The following is a 16,924-nucleotide window of genomic DNA, read 5'->3' on the forward strand; positions in this document are numbered from 1 at the left end:
AACATTTCTAGTAGCACTGGTTTCTTGGTGACAAACTCCTTTAATTTTTGCTTATCTGGGAAAATTTTGATCTCTCCTTCCATTTTGAATGATAACCTTGCTGGGTAGAGTATTCTTGGCTGTAAGTTTTTTCCTTTTAGCACTTTAAATATATCGTGCCATTCTCTTCTAGCCTGTAAGGTTTCTGCTGAGAAGTCAGCTGATAGTCTTAAGGGGTTTCCTTTGTAAGTAACTTGACATTCTCTTGTGGCTTTTAGGATTCTCTCTTTATCTTTAATTCTGGACATTTTGATTATGATGTGTCTTGGTGTGGGCCTCTTTGGGTTTATCTTGTTTGGGGCTCTCTGTGCTTCCTGTACCTGGATGTCTGTTTCCTTCCTTAGGTTAGGGAAGTTTTCATCTATTATTTCTTGAAATAGATTCTCTGCCCCCTTGTCTCACTCTACTCCTTCAGGGACACCTATAACACGGATGTTAGTGCGCTTGATGTTGTCCCAGAGGTCCCTTAGACTGTCCTCACTCTTTTTAATTCTTTTCTCTTTTACCTGTTCAGCTTGGGTAATTTCTTCTAGTCTTTTGTCCAGCTCACAGATCCCTTCTTCTGTATCCTCTACTTTGCTTTTGTGTCCCTCTAATGAATTTTTCATTTCCAGTATTGTATTCTTCATTTCTGATTGGTTCTTTTTTATATCTTCCATTTCTTTGTTGACATTCTCACTGAGTTCATCTATTCTTCTCCCCAGATCAGAGAGCATCCTTAACACTCTTAGTTTGAACTCTCTGTCAGGTAGGTTGCTCATTTCTGTTTCACTTACTTCCTTTTCTGGGGTTTTGTCCTGTTCCCTTACTTGGAATGTATTCTTTTGCCTCCTCATTTTGCCTCTTTCCCTGTGCTTGTGTCTACGTATTAGGTAGGTCAGCTACGTCTCCTGTTCTTGGATGGGTGACCTTATGTAAGTGATGCCTTAGGAGGCTTCCAGTGTGCTTCCCTCAGTTCTCAATGTTCCAGGGGTGACCCCTATGTCAGCTACGTGTGCCCTTCTGTTGTGGCCTGTTTGCTCTCCCTGTAGGTGCCCAGGGAGGCTGAGTTATGCTCCTAGCCAGCTGTTGTAATGCTCAGCTGCTTGTAGTTGTTGTGGGCCCTTCAGTCTCTTTATCAGGTGTGGGGAGCCCCAGCACAGTTTGCTGCAAGTTCTAATACCACATTTGTGTTGCAGTATTTCTTTTAAGTGAGTAGGCCCCCAGCGTGGCAGGTTGTTAGGCTCAGGGCCTTACAATTGCTGTAAGCCTCTAGCCTGTTAGGTCTCTTGTCAGCTCTCTGAGGATTGCAGCTGGGTGGGGCTGGCCTCAGGCACGGAAGCACCCAATTGCTTCAGGCCTTGCAAGGTGGGGCAAACCCCCTATGTGGGTCTTTGAGAAGCACAAGTTTTCTGCAGCTGACAAGCCCTGCCACCCACAGGTCCACACACACAGTCAACACAGTCCTGCCCCGTGTGAGTGCCCCGACCTCCCCAAGCAGACCCAGTCTCTCCATGGCGGGAGCCCCACACACTCCACCACCGCCCCACACTCTCCACCTGCTCCTTGTGCACACCCTGCCCTGCTAAAGTTGGCTCAGTTGCCAGGCTGCAGAGAATCCAGTCACCAATCTATGCAGGCCCACAAGTTGCCTGAGGGCTTGTTGTTGGGTGGGGCCAGTCTCTAGGGTGGGCTGCCTGCCCTGGCTGAGCTGGATTAAATCAGTGCTCTAGGGGTGGGGCAGACCCTGGGCTAGCAGGCCTCAGGGAGAACTCCAATGGCGTCTGTGTCAGCACGCTCACACCAGGCCACAACAATGGCCGCCGCCAATGTCCCACTCCCTGGAGAGGTCTCATCCCTCACCGAGATGCACTCAGGGCCTATTAGGTGAGTCTCTTTTCACCACAGCACTGTGCACCTTTCTTTCTGGTGATTTTAGGTTGCTTTCTGAAATGGGTGAGTTTGCGCATGGGCCCTTTAAGAGCGGGTTTTAGTTTCTTTGTGAACTGGGATTTCTGGGGGTGCTCCCCAATGTTTTTGTAGCAGGCACAGTCAGATATTATGTCACTGGTCTTGATTGTTCTGGGTCCACAAAATGCCCACAGCGGGGGCACTCCCAGCTCAGGGCCCCGCGGCTTCAGGGAGGCTGTGTACCTGTGGGCTGCTCCCGGCGGCCGTGAAGCTGGCGGCTTGTGAAGGCGGCGTTTTTTCTCCCCAGAAGGGAGTTTATGCCTCTTCTACCTCAGTGAGGATTGTCTGTTGTTGCAGGAGTTCCTTTTATCCAGTTTTCAGTTCTGTCTCAGGGGTAATTTTTCCACGAGTAGTTGTAAATTGGCTGTGTCCACGGGAGGAGGTGAGTTCCGAGTCTGCTTACGCCGCCATCTTGACTTCTCTCTTTATTCACTTAAATAAGCACTCGCTCCTCTATTGGATTGCATGCTCCTCAAAGCAGAGAGCAGGCTTCTTCTGCTTTGTATCCACCATGATACACTTTGCATGGTAGGTCCTTGGTACATGTTTTAGAATTGGATTTAATTTCCAACCAGAGCCATTGGGGAGAAAAGGGAAAAAACTTTTAAAAGTGAAGAACTTTTTATGATACTAAACTCTAGATATAATACTCCCTTTTTACTGGGCTTCAACCCTACATATGTACCATGTGCCCTCACATATTTTACTCCCCATCCTGTGACAACTTATTTCATAAAAACAAGGACATCTTCATTCCGTTTGGCAGCCCACTGCCTCACTCTTCCTCAAGCATGGCCCATGAGCAGTAGAACTTTTCTGCTTCTGGCAAAATGTCCCTCTAGGTACTTTGGCAAACAGATCCCCAGGCAACTTGAAAAAGAACATGAAGAGATAATTAGATTTTGGAAAGCCTGCCCCAGGGTTTACCAAGCAGTTAGAATTTAGACCCATACAGGAAAATATATGAGAGACAAGTTTTTATGATGCATCTCTCAAGTCCAGCTGGCTGGTTTGCAGTAATTTCCTGCTATTGTTTTAGTCTGGGTTTTCAGATTGGTTATATTTAACTGGATGAGACAAACTAAATGAGTGACAAAGATGCATTGTTTACTCAGGGAACTCTGCCTATATTACTGTCTAATGGTTTAATTTGTAGATTGTTAAATGATTTAAATCCCAGGAAGTGTAGAAGGTTCTGAAACTTTTGCTTCCATTGGGCTTTTTAACCCAAAGAATCAAATCAGAGTCTTGTGAGACAAATGATAGTGACTTTGCGAGTTTTTCTGGCATTTCAGCAAAGTTATTAAGAGGCCAGGCATTTCCCCAGTTTGCAGAGATCAAATATTAATAACACAAGAAGGCTCACATTCCTGTGACGCAGAAATGGATAGGAAGTCTATAAAATCTTTCTATCCCTGCTCCATTTCTATTTCCTGACAAGCTGACTGGTTGGAGGGCAATCCCTCCAGAGCAGCTATACTGACAAAATGAAAGAAATTAGTTGCTTTCATTTATTTACTCATTTTGCTGTGGGAATTTCCTGCAAGCATGTATAATAAAAATAAGTTGTTAAGCAAATTATTCTCTACATCTTATTTCAATTTCTTCTAAAGAAATTCTACAGAGGCGCTTTCCCTGTTATCCTGTCTCCTAAAATTGTAAAACATCCGTTTCTGGTGGACTCCTTGCTTTCTTTTATTTTTTACAAGACAAAGGCACTTTGTTCTGCCAGATGTGATTTAAAAATTGTGGCACAACTGCAAATAAGATTCAGACCAACTAGTTGTAAACTAAATAGCCAGATGATATAATGTGTTATTAAGTATTTATGAAGTAATCTGGGAGAATAGGCAGCTGGTCCCCTGTTCCTTAATAGATGTAAGAGTTCCCAGTATATTTCACTGATTGATTACATGAATTTCCTTATTACAGTGATATGTTAGGAAACAAGTCTTTAATCATCTGATGCCTTTTGTCTGTAAGACTATATTTCTGTAACAAAAAGGGCATGTGTTCTCTTACTAACAGCAGAAACAGCATTTGTTTCAGAGAAATTCTAGATAGAAATATATTCAAATGTAGACTGTATTCTAGAATTACTTACTTGGAGTTGCCTCATTAAGTTATTTGTTTGAAATGAATCATGTTGTCAGTAAGTCATTATATGTAAGTTAAACATCCATCTATTAATATGTGGGGAAGATATCTTTGGGTTTTTCCCCAAAAACATCAGCTTGTTTTCCCTGACACTGTGTAAGCTCAAATGTATAAATAGAGTTACATAATGTTCTTCAGGTAAATTTGCTTTGAAGTTGAGAATATGTCCAAAACATGAAAATCTAAAACTAAACAGTCTTGGAAAGTTCCAGTGACTATAAATAGAATTTCTAAATTGGAAATGTCATTTCAACCTTCTCCTCCACCTCACTGCTGTGACTTTAATAATTGCTCTTGTTGCCTTAATTTCCCTTAGTAGAGTGAGACCATTTCCTAGGATTATTGGCTACCATGTGATCTTTTTCAGTTACATTCAGTAGTGTCATATGAGAATTATCTGGTAGGGAAAGAAGCATATTCATAATATAAGTAACTTTGCATAGCTGACTTAGTAGAGTGAGACCATTTCCTAGGATTATTGGCTACCATGTGATCTTTTTCAGTTACATTCAGTAGTGTCATATGAGAATTATCTGGTAGGGAAAGAAGCATATTCATAATATAAGTAACTTTGCATAGCTGACCTTCAAAATCACTGGTTGACTTTATAAGACACCAACACTCCCAGTAGCGATGTTATTCTTGAAGCCATTTCAGGGTTCATTTTCCACCATGCCCATTGACGTAATCTACACAGTAGTATCATGATGGGCAGTCTATAACCACAATTATTAATTATTCTGACTTACTGCTATGTAAATTTAAATATAGATATGGAATTCAGGACCTTGAATGAGACTGTAAAAACAATCAAGTTGAATCATTTTATTTAGCAAAGCAGCAAGTAAAGATAAATAACTTTCCCAAAACCACACGGCTATTTGGTGTCAGAACTGATAATAGAACAGGAGTCTCCTATTTTCAAGGTCAGTGCTGTATGGACCATAGTTGATGGTTTTAGCCAACTCTTACAGAATAAATTGTACTGGAAACATTCTGCTACGATGTCTATAGACTAAGCCTGAGTATACAGCAAAAACAAACACAAATTTTTAAATCACAGAGAAACAAGAGTGGAAAATACTCATCATTTATTTCTTATCAGCCCATATTTTTATTATATAGATACAGAAATATTTCATTAGTCATTCCTATACACTAAACTGAAAAAAAAAGATTAAACAGCTGGTATTTAGGTTTGTTGCTATGTAGCTCTGAATAAGAAATTAGCACTTTTGAGTTGAATAACATAATTTTTTTGAAAAGTCTAAGCCTTATTAGTCTATCTAGAGATAAGAGGACAGAGTGTCACACATCTATGGAGAAAATAAAAATAAAAAGTCACACAGGAATAAGATACATTTCTCTTTCCTTCCTCACAACCATACCAGTCAATAAAGAGTTTCTCCTGAAGGTAGATTTTTAGAGTATTTTAAGAACCTGAAGGGTAAGACAGAAGGACCAACCAAATTCAAATAATTCATTTAAATAATATCTGTGTGGCCACTAATTCTCAGCAATATCTATGGAAACATCTGTCTTTCCAAGTGTTCTAAGTAGTTCATTGAAGTAACACAATGTGTACCTAGTTATGATGGCTTTATCTCCTTTTTAATTCTCTAGTCCTCTGCCCTCAGGAAAAATGCCAACTTTCAATTATCATTTTAAATTAACTTCTCTTTCTCCTATTTGTTAAAAGATGACTTTATCCTTAGTTTATTGCAAATATCAACACCACCCAGCATTCTCTTCATTATCTCCCCAACTATACCACTCAAAGTACTTCTGTTTCCATCTGAAAATATGCCTGCTGCTTCCCAAGGCTGAATCCCACTGTCCTATAACCTAGCTCTCTCTGCCTTCTCCTCCCAACTCCATCTTCAGTTCATTCATTCAATAAATATTTCTTTTCGATCACCCCACGGGTTCTTTCCTCTCGGCCCATGAACACGTACTGGTTACTCCCACATTGAACAGTATCTTCATTTGCCCTTAATGCCTTTTCAGGTTCTTTTCCTGCATTTCTCAGGCAAGCTGAGTTTATCCATTAAAAGCACATTATAATAGAATGCTTAATGTCATGGAGGAAATAGAATATATTTTAAAGGTAAATACAGAACAGTATAGACAACATGATTCCAATTTTGTGAAAAAATATGTACGTTTGCATAGGAAAAAGTATAAAAGACTGTACACAAACAAAAAGAGACAGAGACGGAGACAGAGAGAGGTTTCTCTGGATAATGAAATTACATGTGATTTTTATTTTCTTCTTTCTGCTTTTCTATATTTTCTAAATTTTCTATTTTAATTTTTTTAATTAATAAAATTTATTTTTTGAGCAGTTTTAGGTTCACAGAAAAATTGAACAAAAAGTACAGAGAATTCCCATATACCCATTGTTCCCACACACACAGCCTCCCCAACAACTGACATCCCATACCAGAGCGGTTTATTTATCACAATCTATGAATCTACAATGACACATCATTACCACCCGAAGTTTCTAGTTTATATTACAGTTCACTCCTGGTTTTGTACACTCAATGGTCTCGGACAAACGTATAATAACATATATCCATCATTATAACATCATATAGAGTATCTATGCTACCCTAAAAATCCTCTGTGTTCTGCCTATTCATCACCTTCTACCCCCACAACCCTTAGCCAACACTGATCTTTTGACTGTCTCCATAGTTTTGCCTTTTCCAGAATGTCATATAGTTGGAATCACACAGTATGTAACCCTTTCAGATTGGCTTCTTTCACTTAGTAATATACATTTAAGTTTCTGCTATGTCATTCCATGCCTTGACATTTCATTTCTTTTTAGCACTGAATAACGTTTGCTTGTCTGGATGTCACAGTTTATCCGTCCACTCACCTACTAAAAGACATCTTGGTTGCTTCCAAGCTTTGGCAATTATGAGTAAAGCTGCTGTAAACATCTCTATGAGGGTTTCTGCTCGGACATAAGATTTTGACTCCTATGGGTAAATATCAAGGAGAGTGATTGCTGGATCATATGGTAAGAATATGTTTAGTTTTGTAAGAAACTGCCAAACTGTCTTCCAAAGGGGCTGTATTGCATTCTCACCAGCAATGTACGAGAGTTCCTGCTGCTCCACATCTCCCAGCATTTGGTGTTGTCAGTGTTCCAGATTTTGACTGTTTTAATACATGTATAGTAGTTTTTCATTGCTGTTTTAATTTGCATTTCCCTGAAGACATATGATGAAGAGCCTCTTTTCATATGGTTATTTCCCATCTGTATATCTTCTTTGGTGATTCGCTCAAATATTTGGTCCACTTTTTAATGGGACTGTTTGTTTTCTTACTGTGGAGTTTTAAGAGTTCTTTGTATAGTTTGGATAACAATTCTTTATCACATGTGACTTTTGCAAATATTTTCTCCCAGTTTGTGACTTCTCTTTTTTGTTTTTTCTGAGAAAGATTCGCCCTGAGCTAACATCCATGCCAATCTTCCTCTATTTTTTAGTATGTGGGCCACCAGCACAGCATGGCCACTAACAGAGCAGCATAGGTCTGCGCCCAGGAAACGAACCCGGGCCACTGTAGGAGAGCGTGCCAAACTTAACCACTAGGCCACCAGGGCTGGCCCTCCCAGTTTTTGACTTGTTATCATTGTCTTGACATTGTCTTTCACAGAGCGTTGTTTTTGATTTTAATATAGTCCAGCCTATCCATTATTTCTTTCATGGATCGTGCCTTTGGTGTTGTCTGTAAAATGTCATCATCCTACCCAAGGTCATTGAGGTTTTCTCCTACACTATCTTCCAGAAATTTTATAGTTTTGCATTTTACATTTAAGTCTGTGATTCACTTTGAGATAATTTTTGTGAAGGGTGCAAGGTCTGTGTCTAGACTCATTTTTTTTTTTTTTTGCAAGTGGATGTCAGTTTTTCCAGCACCATTTGTTGAAAAGACTGTCTTTGCTCTATTGTATTGCCATTGCTCTTTTGTCAAAGATTAGTTGACTATATTTATGTGGGTCTATTTCTGAGCTATCTATTCTGTTCCTTTGATCTATTTGTCTATTCTTTCATCAATACCATCCTGTCTTGATTACTGTAGCTTTATAGTAAGTCTTGAAGTCGGGTAGTGTCAGTCCTCCAACTTTATTCTTCTCCTTCAATATTGAATTGGCTATTCTGAGTCCTTTGCCTCTCCTTGTAAACTTTAGAATCAGTTTTTTGACAGCCACAAAATACCTTGTTTGGATTTAGACTGGAATTGTGTGGAAGCTATAGATTGAGTTGGGAAGAACCAACATCTTGACAATATTGAGTATTCCTATCCATGAACATGGAACATCTCTCCATTTATTTAGTTCCTCTTTGATTTCATTCATCAGAATTTTGTAGGATTCATCCTATAGATCCTGTACATATTTTGTTAGAGTTACACCTATTTCCTTTTTGGAGTGATAATGTAAAAGGTATTATGTTTTTAATTTCAAATTCCACTTATTCTTTGATGGTATATAAGAAACAGATCGACTTTTGCATATTGACCTTATATCCTGCCACTTTCCTAGAATTGCTTATTAGTTACAGGAGTTTTTTTGTTGATTCTTTCAGATTTTCTACATAGACGATCACGTCATCTGTGAACATGACAGTTTTTATTTCTTCCTTCTGAATCTGTATACCTTTTATTTCCTTTTCTTTTCTTTTTGTATTAGCTAGAACTTCCAGTATGTTGTTGAAAAGGAGTGGTGAGAGGGGACAACCTTGCCTTGTACCTGTTCTTAGTTGGAAAGGTTCATGTTTGTTACCATTAAGTATGATGTTAGCTGTAGGTTTTTTGTGGATATTCTTTACAAGTTGAGGAAGTTCCCCTCTATTCCCAATTTACTGACAGTTTTTATTATGAATGAGTATTTTCTGTATCTTTATCATTTCTGCATAAATATTTTTCTGCATCTATTGATATGATTATGCAATTTTTCTTTTTTAGCCTGTTGATGTGATGGATTACACTAATTGATTTTGAAATGTTGAATCAGTCTTGCATACCTAGGATAAATCCCACTTAGTTGTGGTATATAATTCTTTTTACACATTGTTGGATTCAATTTGCTAATACTTCTTGAGAATTTTTGCATCTATGTTCATGAGAGATATTGGTCTGAAGTTTTTTTTTCTTGTAATGTCTCTGTCTGCTTTTTGTATTAGGGTAATGCTGGCCTCATAGACTTAACTAAGAAGTATTCCCTCTGCTTCTATCCTCTGAAGGAGATTGTACAGAATTGGTACAATTTCTTCAGTAAATTTGGTAGAATTCACCAGTGAACACATCTGGGCCTAGCGCTTTCTATTTTAGATGGTTATTAATTATTGATTCAATTTCTTTAATAGATATGGCCCTATTCAGGTTATTTCTTCTTGTGTGAGTTTTAGCAGACGTGTCTTTCAAAAAATTGGTCCTTTTCTTCTAGGTTATCAAATATGCAAGCATAGACTTGTTCATAGCATTCTTTGATTATCTTTTAATGTCCATGGCATCTGTAGTGATGTCCCTTCTTTCATTTGTCATATTGGTAAATTATCTTCTATTTTCTAGTTAGCCTGTCTAGAGGCTTATTGATTTTATTGATCTTTTCAAATAACCAGTTTTTGCTTTTGCTAATTTTCTCTATTGATTTCTTATTTTTTATTTTATTGACTTCTGCCCTAATTTTTATTACGTATTTTATTCTTATTTTTTTGGACTTAACTTGCACTTCTTTTTCTAGTTTCCTGAGGTGGAAGCTTAGATCATTTATCTTAGATCTTTATTCTTTTCTAGGATATGCATTCAATGCTATAAATTTCCCTGTAAGCACTGCTTTGGCTGCATCACACAAATTTTGATAAATTGTATTTTCATTTTCATTTTTTTCAAAATATTTTTTAATTTATTTGAGTTCTCCTCTTTCACTCATGTGTTATTTAGAAGTGTGCTGTTTAATCTCCATGTATTTTAGGATTTTCTTATTGTTCTGTTATTGAGTCCTAATTAATTTCATTGTGGTCTGAAAGCAGACATTGTATGATTTCTATTCTTTTAAATTTGTCAAGGTGTGGTCTGTCTCGGTGAATGTTCCATGTCAGCTTGAGAAGAATGTAATCTGCAACAATTTTTGGGCAAAGTAGTCTATAGATGTTAATTGTATCTAGTCAATTGATGGTGCTGTTGAGTTCAACTATGTCCTGTCTGATATTCTGCATGTTGGACCTGTCCATTTATGAAAGAAGAGTGTTAAGTTCTTCAACTTTATTATCAACTATAATAGTTGATTCATCTATTTCTCTTTACAGTTCTATCAGCTTTTGTTTCATGTATTTGATACACTGTTGTTAGGGGCATACACATTAAGGGTTGTTATGTCTTTTGGAGTACTAACCCCTTTATCAATATGTAATGCCTCTTTTTATCCCTGATAGCTTTTCTTACTCTGATGTCTGCTCTGTCTGAAATTAACATAGCTACTCCTGCTTTCTCTTGATTATTGTTATCATGGTAAATCTTTCTCCATTTATTTACTTTTAATTTACGTGTGTCTTTATATTTAAAGTGGGTTTCTTGCAGACAATGTATAGTTGGGTCTTGTTTCATGATCCTCTCTGACAATCTCTGTCTTTTAATTGGAGTTTAGATCATTGACATTTAAAGTAATAACTGATATAGTTGGATTAATATGCACCATATTTGTGACTATTTTCCATTTGTTTTTCTTGTTCTTTGTTCCTATTTTTGCCTTCCACACCTTTTCTGCCTTCTCTGTTTTCTTTATGTTTTTCTATATTTTCAAATTTTTCTCCTATAAATATATAATAGTTTTTTAATTTAAAAAAACTCAGAAGGAATGTTATTGATTTGATGACTGAATAAAAATATGTCTTCTCATTTGTTTCTCTTAGTTTCTCATCTTCAGGAACAACACATGGAATTTTGAGAACATCTCTTCCTGGCTTCAGGTACTCTGCAATCCTAGGTCCATTCTTTATTACCTCTCCCTCTTCCTTTCATCAAATGGGGACATCTCCAAAAACGCAGTCTTCAATTCTTCTGCCTATGTCACTCTTCACTAGGCCACAGAGAACTCTAAAATTCTCTCTTTATAACTCTAGCTATCACTTCTACATAGATCAATTCTAATATTCATTTCCAGCCCTGCTTATAGGATACTCATCTTGAATGCCACACCACTACCTCAAATTCAACATCTCAAAAACCAGGCTGATCACTTCCCCCCTGAAGCCAGTTTTCCTCTTAACTTCACTACTTGTGTCAACTTATCTCCCAAACAAAGCATATCATTGAAGCCTCTCCCTTTTTCCTACATATTTAGGCACGTGTTACTTATTTTCCATTTCTCTTAATAATCTTTTATGGCAGTCTCTTTCTTTTCCTTATCATTACCTCCATCTCAATTTAGTCCCTTATCACTTTGTGCTTAGATTACTAAAACAGCCTCCTTATTATTCTCATCACTGTAATCTCTTCTCACTGTCCCTCAAAAATAAGTTATTTTCTTGCTGCTCAAGATCACCTGAAAGTTGGTTAAGAATGCAGAATCTTGAGCTCCACCCCAACCTCTGGTATCAGACTCTACATTTTAACAAGCCTGGTCACTGATGTTTGTAAAGCTCTTTGCTTATTTGTACTGCAATACCCCCTCACCTAAAGGGTCTTCTCTTCTCTAGTCAAGCTCCCCAAGCTCAGAGCTGCCCTCCATGAGGCTGTCTCATACCACTCCACCTCATCAAGCTCTTTCGCAGAATGCCTGTTGCAAGTTTCTAATCATATTGGCACTTAATATTCTACTTATCTTTTCTCATAACATGTCAACCTTCCCCAGCTAGATTGTAAGTGCCTGAGCAAAGGCTTTATTTGCTTTCCCCCATACATCTGGATCAATGATAAAGTGTTTATAGATCAAATATATTGGTTCAACACTTTCTAGGTTGAAAATAATTTAAGTGTTTTAACATTCTAGAAACATTTTATTTATTTTTATACCATATCCTACTGACTCTTTAAAGCTTATTCTGTGCCTCATAAGAATTCAAATATATATTTGTCTCCCTAAAAAAATTGATTGAAACATTTATACTTGTAACAGATTTCCCCAAAATATAATAGCTAAGATTCATTGATTTATCTCTGTGTTCCAAACATTTTTCAACTTTTTGTATTTAAACCTTGATACTCAGCAAGGAAATGTATTCTGTTGTTTTCCAGACCCATATTACAGATGGAGAAAAGTGAGGCACAGAAAAGCTAATGATCTTGCCTAAAGTCACACAGTTGTAAGTGGTGAAGCCAGGCTGGTAACTCATAATGATTCTTAACCATTAGTTATATAGCCTACTACATTTGCCTACATAATTAACATGCACAGTTGATTCCAATTAATCAGAATTATAGGAAAAAGTAAAGAGATATAAAGATTAATTATAGGATGCCTGTAAGACATTTGACTCCCTGAGAAAAAAAATTAAATAGGTATGGAAAAGATTCTACTTTTGGAGTGTTGGGTAATTCTTCTCCATCACTATTTATGCATACATGTGAATCTATAACAGTATCTCTAGTTTTTTTTTAATATAAAGCTAAAAGAGTTAAATGATAATCATTTATTTACAACCTTCAGAATTTGCTCTTATTTGGATATATGTCAAGGTTATTGCCTTCAGATAACTAATCTTTTACAGAAAATCTTTTTTTCTGAGAAGTCCATATCAAAATAGTGATGTGTTGACCGAAGTTAATAATCTATGGCAATGTTGTGATTACTAGAAAATCTAAAGTAACCCAAATCTTTAAAAACAAAATTAAACTTGGTAAGAAAAGGGCAAAAAGGTCAAAGAATAACCCAACCAATATCTTCTTCACATCTAAAGCATTACTGAAGCAGTAATTTAGACTGATAATTATATTTAATAGTATTTCAGAAGTAATATACAAAACAAGCCTCTCCATGACCAATGTATTTCAATAATTGTGTTCTTTCCTAGTAGACCCCTCTACAGCAGAAAATGGTAGAGGAGGAAAAACAGGGGCTTGGGAGCCAGGCATGCCGGAGGCTAAATCCCAACTGATTATTAATCTTGGACAAGTTACTTAACTTCTTAGGACACATGTTTCCTAAACAGGAAAGTAAGGATAAAACGTCTCTGTTGCAAGGCTTTCTAAGGATAAATATAATGTCTGTAAATTTCCTTAAAGTGTTTAAAATATTACAGCTAGCATTACCACTTCAGGCACAGTAGTTACCAGTCATATTGCAAAGATTACAAATAGAGAAAGGAATGCACTTTTAAAATGTACCTATAGAGTGACTTTAGCAAGACAGTGAAATAGGAAGTCCCAGACTTTGTACCCCCACAGAGCACCAACTTAACAACAATATACCACCTAAAAAGCTTTTGAGAGAACTCCAGAAACCAGTTAAGAAGTCACAGTATCCTAGGCAATTGCAAAGCCAAGACCAGCCACATTGAAATGAATGAGAAAAGCCAGTGCATTTCACCCATGATAGCCCTTCCCCCAAGCTAACACAGAAACTGACCCTAAAGAAATGGATATCTAAGAATTACGTGACAAAGAATCAATATGGTCATCTTAGAAGCTCATTGAACTGAAGCAAAACAAACAGCTAAATGAAACAAGGAAAGTGATGCATGAATAAAATGAGAATATCAACAAAGAGATAGCTACTCTTAAAAAAACAGAACTTCTGGACTTGAAGAATACAATAACTTAATTGAAAAATTCGCTAGCAGAGTTCAACAGTAGATTTGATCAAACAGAAGAAAGAATCAGAAAATTGAAGATATGTCATTTAAAATTATCAAGCCAGAGAAAGTAAAAGGAAAAAGAATGAAGAATAGTGAAGAAAGTCTAAGGGACTCATGGGACACCATTAAGTGAACCAATGTACACATTATGGAAGTCCCAGAAAGAGAAGAGAGAGAGATGGGGCAGAGAGTATATTTGAAAAAATAATGGCCAACCACTTCCAAATTTGAGGAAGGAGATGGAAAACCAAATTCAAGAAACAAAAGATTCCAACTAAGATGAACCCAAAGAGGACCACACTGAGACGCTTTATAATAAAACTGTCAAAAGTAAAAGACAAAGAGAGAACTACGAAAGAAGCAAGGGAAAAGCAACTCATCACACACAAGGGCACTTCCATAAGATTATCATTGAATTTCTCAGCAGAAACATTACAGGTCAGAAAGGAGAAGGATGACATATTTAAAGTGCTAAAAGAAAAAATAATGCCAACCAAGAATACTTTATCTGTCAAAGTTGTGCTTCAAAAATGAAGAAATAAAGACCTTCTCAGATAAACAAAAGCTGAGAGATGTCATCATTACTAGACCTGACTTATAAGAAATACTAAAGTGAGTCCTTAGAATTATAATGAAAGAATGCTAGACAGCAATATGAAAACATAAAAATATAAAGCTCTCTGGTAAAGGTAAATATATGGACAAATACAGAATCTTATAATATTGTAATGGTAGTGTGTAAATCAATTTTAATTCTGACATAGAACTTAATAGATAAAAGCATAAAATATAACTATAACTATAAAACTATAATAATGGACACAAAATATAAAAGATACACTTTGTGACATTGATAACATAAAAGGGGAAATGTAAAGGAGTAGAGTTTTCCTATGCAATTGAAGTTAAGTTGTTATCACTTTAAAATAGATTGTTACAACTGTAAGACATTTTAATAATCCCCATGGTAACCACATAGAAAATACCTACAGAAGATACACAAAAGAAAATAAGAAAGGAATCGAGGCATGCCACTACCAAAAAAAAATCAGAGAATGCAGCAAGAGAGGGAAATGGGGAAAATATAACTACAAGATACATAGAAAACATTTTTTGTGTGTGAGGAAGATCAGCACTGAGTTAACATCTGTTGCCAATCCTCCTCTTTTTGCTGAGGAAGATTGGCCCTGGGCTAACATCCGTGCCTGTCTTCCTCTGCTTTATATGTGGGATGCCTGCCATAGCATGGCTTGATAAGTGGTGCATAGGTCTGCGCCAAGGATCCGAACCTGTGAACCTCGGGCCAGCAAAGCGGAGAACACAAACTTAACCACTATGCCACTGGGCCGGCCCCCAGAAAACATTTTTTAATGGCAATAGTAAGTCATTCCCTATCGATGATTACTGTAAATGTAAACGGATTGAATTCCCCAATCAAAAGATATAGAGTGGCTGACTGGATAAAAAAATATCCATCTATATGCTGTCTACAGGAGTCTCACTTTAGATGTAACACATAGACTGAAAACGACAGAATGGAAAAACATATTGCATGCAAATGGCAACCAAAAGAAAGAAGAGGTATATCATACAAAATAGACTTTAAATCAAAAACTGTAACAAAAGACTAAGAAGGACATTATATAATGACAAAAGGATCAATTCACCAGGAAGGAATAACAATTAAAAATATATATGCACCTAACAGCAGAGTACCTCAATATACAAAGCAAACATTGACAGAATTGAAAGGATAAATAGACAGTAACACAATAATAATAGAAGATTTCAATATCCCACCTTCAATAATGGACAGAACAATGAGACAGAAGACCTATAAGGAAAGAGCGGACATAAAACAACACTACAGACCAAGTGGACCTAAAACAACACTACAGACCAACAGACCTAACAGACCTTCTGACATCTACAGAACATTCCTTCTGACAGGTGCAGAAAACATTGTTCTCAAGCGCACACAAATCTTTCTCCAGGATAGATCACAGGCCACAAAACAAGTTTTAACAAATTTAAGAAGATTGAAATCATACCAAAAACCTTTTCTGACCACAAGAGAATGAAACTAGAAATCAATAACAGAGGGACAACTGGAAAATTCACAAATATGTGGATTTAAAAACACACTCTTGAACAATCAATAGGTCAAAGAAGAAATCACCAGGGAAATTAGAAAATATCTCGAGAGAAATGAAAAGGAAAACACAACATACCAAAACTTATAGGATATAGCAAAAGCAGTATTGTAAGGGAAGTTTATAGCAGTAAATGCCAACATTAAAAAAGAAGGAAGATCTCAAATCAACAACCTAACTTTATACCTCAAGACACTAGAAAAAAAGGAGCAAAATAAACCCAAAGTTAGCATAGGAAAGAAATAATAAAGATTAGAGTCTAAATAAATGAATGAGAGAATTTAAAAACAATAGAAAACCAAACTAAGTTGGTGTTTTTAAAAAGTCAAGAAAATTGACAAATCCTTAGCTAGGTAAGAAAAAAGAAAAGAAGACTCAAATAAATAAAATCACAAATGCAAGAGGAGACACAACAACTGATGTCACGGAAATGAGAAGTATCATAAGAGACTGCTATGAACAAGTATACAGCAACAAATTGGACAACCTAGAAGCAATGGATAAATGCCTAGAAGCATACAATTTACCAATATTGAAACATGAAGAAATAAAAATTTGAACAGATCTGTAACTAGTAAGGAAATTAAATTAGTAATCTAAAATCTCCCCAGAAAGAAAAGCCTATAACCAAATGGCTTAACTGGAGAATTCTACCAAACATTTAAAGAAGAATTAATACCAATCCTTCTCAAACTCTTCCAAAAATTGAAAAGGATGGAAGACTTCTAAACTCATTTTATGAGGCAAGCATTACTTTTATACCAAAACCAAAGATACTACAAGAAAGGAAAAGCAGAATAGCTATTGAAAAAG

General features: G+C 36.6%; 1 protein-coding gene across 1 annotated transcript in view; it reads right to left on the reverse strand.

The window, feature by feature from the left end:
• Positions 1 to 2,662: 2,662 nt before the first annotated feature.
• The window catches only part of METTL4 (methyltransferase 4, N6-adenosine), a 315,176-nt gene continuing 300,914 nt past the window's right edge, over positions 2,663 to 16,924 (reverse strand). Inside the window, exon 11 of the transcript XR_009222413.1 lies at positions 2,663 to 2,859. The gene's annotated coding sequence lies outside the window, so the exon portion shown is untranslated. The remainder of the gene's footprint in view (positions 2,860 to 16,924) is intronic.

This window comes from Diceros bicornis, chromosome 16 (assembly GCF_020826845.1).
Source record: "Diceros bicornis minor isolate mBicDic1 chromosome 16, mDicBic1.mat.cur, whole genome shotgun sequence".
NCBI classification, from domain to species: domain Eukaryota; kingdom Metazoa; phylum Chordata; class Mammalia; order Perissodactyla; family Rhinocerotidae; genus Diceros; species Diceros bicornis.